Raw genomic sequence first — 5,476 nt, 5'->3', positions numbered from 1 at the left:
AGTCAGTGATGCCATCCAACCACCTCATCCTCTGTCGTCCCCTTCTCCTCCTGCCTTCAATCTTTCCCACCATCAGGATCTTTTCCAGTGAGTCTTCTCTTCGCATCAGGTGGCCAAAATATTGGAACTTTAGCTTCAGCATCAGTCCTTCCAATGAATAGTCAGGATTGATTGCCTTTAGGATTTTTTTAGCTGATTTATAATGTGGTGTTAATTTCTGCTATGCAGTGAAGTGATTCAGTTATAATCATATGTACATTCTTTTCCACATTCTTTTCCATCATGGTTTATCACAGGATGTTGAATAGAGTTCTCTAGCACATTCTTCTGGTCTGCTTACTGACATTTTCCCTCCGAGGGGCCTGGCAGTTTTACAGCAGTGCTCTGTGACCCAGGATGTCACTGGAGTATTTGGTAACAAGACTGGAGCCCAAAGCTTTCCCAGGTATCAGTGCTTTCAGAGCAGCCCAACCCAACAGACTTTCTGCAAAATGTTCTGTACCCACTCTGTCCAGTACGACAGCTGCTGACATTTGAAGTGTGACTGGTGTGACTAGGGAGTTAAGTTTTCGTTAAAGTTAAGTTTAAGCAGCTACACGTGACTAGCAGCTTCCAGTTAGACAGCACAAACCTAGATTAGACGCTTCTGCTGCCCTGACCGTAGAGACTGGCCCCTTAGTGGGCTCAGGACCTGTCATTCTGCCTAGTGGAGTGCCATTTGGTGCCCAGTGTGTAGGGTCACTCAGAGCATGCACTGAGCCCCCATCTGTGGCTGGCACTGTCCTGGGTACTGGAGGTTTACAAGGCCAGCCCCTGTGCCCCGGAGCTCATGCCCACCTCTTGAGCCTCGGTGGTCCCAGATTCTAAGGAGCTGTCCACCCCAAAGCCCCAAGCCAAGTCCAGTCCCATTTTCCATGCCAGCCTTGGTGTCTGCCACTGGCACCAACTTTCCTGAACCAGCCTCAGCCTGGGCCTGTGTCAGAAGCCCTGGGATATAGGGGGCAGGGAGATGTCAGCCTCCAGCCTTTCTTTCTGGACCCTTCTCCCAGGGTAGCTGTGCCTCCTAAGCCACTGAAATCTGAACCCAGAGCTGAAAAATTCACTGCTTTGAGTGAGAGGAGAGAGACAGCCAGGTTAGTCACACTGCCCATCCTAGGGTTTGGCTCAGAAGGGACACGTGTCACCACCAGCTCTGCTCATTGGCCGGAGGTGGTCACGTGACTCCATCCAACTGCAAAGGCGTCTGGGAACACAGCACCCATGTGTTGAGAAGCCAGCCAGCACAACTGGTGGGCACTCCCAGCTCTGCAGCCCAGGCTCTCCAAGACCTTCTTGTCCCCATAGTCAACACCACCTCTCCCCACGCCTTTGGTGGCTCTTGGCAGGAGGCCCCCAGCTGCCCCTGTCACCATGCTCTTGGTGCCTGAGGCTTGCTGCCCTCATCCGTCAGTGCCCATCTGCCCACCTCACCACATGGACTCCAGCCCCTCCCAGCCTTTGCCATGCTCTGTGTCCCCTCCTAAAGGCGCTTTACCCACAAGTCACTGTGCCCTGCCCATGACCTGCTGCCCCCAGCACAGGCGATTGGACCAAGGGTGGACCCTGAGCCCCTGGACTCCCTGGTGACCCCATGTGGCATCTCTCCCCAAACCCCTAGCCCGAGAGGCTTCATTCCTCATGGACATGGTTCCCCCAGTCAGCACCATCTCAGGGAGCTGGACTATGAGATGCATGAGTCAAGGGAGGTGGAAGAAAGCAGGGGACAACCCCCCGAGCACAAGCCGGCAGGGCCCACATGGTAGAGAGAGGGCACGGGGGAAGGTCAGGAGAGCAAGAGAGGGAAGCAGGAAGGAGAGAGAACTGGAGGGGCCGTCACCAGCAGGAGGGGCACCGGGAATGGCCCTGTGGGTGGCTTGGGGCTGTTTAAGCCCACCTGCCCCGCTCTAGGTTCTGGGCCAGCTGAGAACCAACAGGAGACAAATGAAGGAGCAGGGACTGTATCATTTTCCTTGGTGCATCAGACCCCAGAGCCCCAGTCCAAAGCTTCCAGAACAGCTGAGTTGGAAGATGTTGTTCAGTGTGTTTTAGATCAGAAAAGTCTGCAAGGATGATCCACCTCTTTCCGCAGCTGCCGCTGAACATAGATTTCCACCAGGTGACAGCCGGTGGTGAAAGCTGCACCCCCAGCGGCCAGCGCAATGGGGGGAGACTGCCCATGAGCCCATCTCCCTGGGCAAGCAGAAGAAGAATGGGCTCCGGGCCCACGCCGAAACCTCAGGCTGGGACCTGGCCCAGGCATGGCTCCCACAGGAGGTGGAGAAGAGAATCAGCGTAGCATCGGTTTCCAGCTCTCGCTCTCTGCCTCTCGCTGTTCTGAGCACCTGGGGTCCTTACAATAGTACTGTGAGATCCTTCCTAATCCCCACTCTACAGATGGGGAAACTGAGGCACGGGGAAAGGTGACCCCGCTGGGAATGTCAGACCAGAGATCTAAAGCCGGCCCTCTGCATTTGGATAAGGGGCATTGTCCCACGGGTGCCTGCCTGAGCAAGCCTGCCCCAAGACCCCTGGGCAGAGCTTCGGCTCAGGTCATTCGAAGACCAGACAAGCGGCTCCCTGACCTTACCGTCCAGAGAATCATCTGTTTGTGCGGACAGTCAGGGACACTCCCCACTGTGCCAGTGATGGCAGTGGCCAGTTGTGTCCTGCATGGGGAGGACTTTGTCCCAGGCCAGGAGGCCAGGCCCTGTGGTACTGAGGTCACTTCTGGTCACACTTAGCTCACGAGGCTCCCTAGATGGCCCACCGGCCCCAGGGGCACGGAGGTACCCTGATAGCCAGGCTTCCGTACTGGGTGGGTAGGCTCCTCCTGGCCCAGCCCTGCTCTCTCCTCCCAACCCCACTGCTCTCACCTGTCCCCAGGCCTCCTCCAAGGCTGCCATCCTCCTTTCCAGACCCCTCCCCTACATTGCCTCCACCCTTGTCATTGCCCTTCTAGAGGGAAACCTGTCTACTACACAGGTGAAAGCTGGGTCATTCCAGAAGTCAGTTTCCCTCGACCCTGGACCCCTGGTCTCCCCCTCCCTAACCCCCACCGTCCAGAGTGGAAGAGACCCTGTTGTCGGGTAAGTCATCACCAGGGCTGAGTGATCACAAACTGGCCCGGTTCGCGGCCCACGGGCTGAGACTGCGCATTCCCCAGTATAAGAGCACTTCCGAGAAATTAAATGAGGGAGATCAGTGCCTCCCCGATGACTGCCAGGCTGCAGGCTGTTACGGAGCCAGCTTTCATGAATAATAGAAGCTTCCTTTTCTCCCGTCGGCAGCCTGAGTCTCGTGAACCTTCCTCAGAGGCACGTTGTTTCTGAGCACTCCAGACAGCAAGTGCTGCCTCCGAAGCGTGCCTCTTGCCTCCAGTGCCCCAAATTCCTCCCTGACCTGATACCCATACACCACGTCATTCCTCCAGTTTGTCCCGTGCTCAGGGGTCTGCAGCAGCTGGTCTGCAGTGCAAGCTGGACTGTGCTCGCCCCTGCCTGGAGACCTCACCATGGGGACTTCTGTGGCCTGTCCTCCGATTCCTTGACGGGCACCATCTGGCCACTGATTCCCTCTCCAGACTCTTCTTTATCCCTCCCTGTCTGGCACCCTTGTTTCTTGACCAGCATCTTCTCATCTCCCTCCCAAAGTCATGTCCACTGAGTTGGTGATGCCATCCAACCATCTCACCCTCTGTCGCCCCCTTCTTCTCCTGCCTTCAATCTTTCCCAGCATGAGGGTCTTTTCCAATGAGTTGGTTTTCGCATCAGGTGGCCAAAGTATTAGAGCTTCAGCTTCAGCATCAGACCTTCCAATGAGGAAACTGAGGCTCAGAGAAGTTACGTAAATGGCCCTAGAGCATGCAGCTGTTAACTGACAGGCTAGGATTCAGACCAAAGCCCACGCGTGCATCCTCTGTAATTGTCACGTACGAGTGCACGTCGGGTGTGGGGCTAGGAGTTTCATTAATACACCCTTTATCATCTAACTTAACTAGCACCCATTATATAGATGAGCAAACTGAGGCTCAGAAACACTAACTCACCTACAGTCACATGACTGCTTAGCAGAGGTGCTGGGATTGCAGCCCAGGACTACCAAGCTCTAAACCCAAGCACTCCCCAGGGTCCAGCACCCAGCTTCCTCCTTAACTCCCCCACACAGGGCTCAAATTCAGCAACAATGAGCGAAGTCTGTTACGAGATCATTTCATGATCAAGAGCCCACGGGAAGACTACTTACTGGCACAAGCTTTGAGGCGAATCATTGTCTTGTGTGAAGATGGGACAACTTAGGGACTCCCCTGATGGAAGAGCGGATAAGAATCTGCCCGCCAATGCAGGGGACACGGGTTCCATCCCTGGTCTGGGAAGATCCCATGTGCTGTGGGCAGCTGAGCCCGTGCGCCACAACTGCTGAGCCTGTGCTCCAGATCCCGGGAGACGAAGTGCTGAGCCCATGTGCTGTAATTGCTGAAGCCCACGCGCCCAGAGCCCGTGCTCCACAAGAGACACCACCACCTTGAGAAGCCCACGAACCACAACGAAGAGTAGCCCCTGCTCACTGCAACTAGAGAAAAGCCCACAAAGAGCGATGAAGACGCAGCACAGCCAAAAACAAAGTAAATCTTAAAAAACACGCACAACTTATGGTGGTTGTGGTTTAGTCACTAACTTGCCTCCGACTCCTGCAATGCCTCCTGCGATGCCGTGGACTGAGGCCCGCCAAGCTCCTCTGTCCATGGGATTTTCCAAGCAAGAATACTGGAGTGGGTTGTCATTTCCTTCTCCAGGCAATCTTCCTCACCCAGGAATCGAACCTGCGTCTCCTGCATTGCAGACAGATTCTTTACCGACTGAGCTATCAGGGAAGCTTGTTACCCACCAAAGATGAACACTGAATGAGTGTGTGCATGAGGGGATGCACGCTCAATCAATCGCATTCACCACAGCCCAGAATCAGAGTGATGGCGGCGGTATAGAGGACCTTGGAGCCCAGACAGTCTGATGTACGGGGATATATTTAGGGTTTTCCCCCGCAGCCCCTTCCTCTTCTCTGCTGGCTGCCCCGCCCTCTGATTGTCTGCACCTCCCCTTCCAGGTGCTCCAAATGCAGCTGCCCTCAGTTTCCTGTAAAGAGCAAGCTGGGCTCTCTTTGCTTCTCTGCCTCAGCGCCCCCTCCACATTGATGGGCAGTGAGTCTTCAAAACCAAAATTAGCTTTCAAGGAGGCTACTGAGGTTCCGAGCAGCTTGAAGACTTGCCAAGGTCATACAGGTGTCAGAGCTGGGTTTCTAGAGACGGTTGTTATCACTCTCAGATTTATGCTTTCTCCAAACACCAAGCCACCACATTAACTTGAGGGACCAGTGTTCACAAAGGCACCAAGCAGAGCGGGAGAATGACATGCTTGGGACCAGCTGGGAAGTGGTTCTTTCC

Source organism: Ovis aries, chromosome 6 (genome assembly GCF_016772045.2).
Source record: "Ovis aries strain OAR_USU_Benz2616 breed Rambouillet chromosome 6, ARS-UI_Ramb_v3.0, whole genome shotgun sequence".
In the NCBI taxonomy this organism is placed as follows: domain Eukaryota; kingdom Metazoa; phylum Chordata; class Mammalia; order Artiodactyla; family Bovidae; genus Ovis; species Ovis aries.
The sequence above is the reverse complement of the archived record's forward strand: the minus strand, read 5'-3'. Positions refer to the sequence as shown.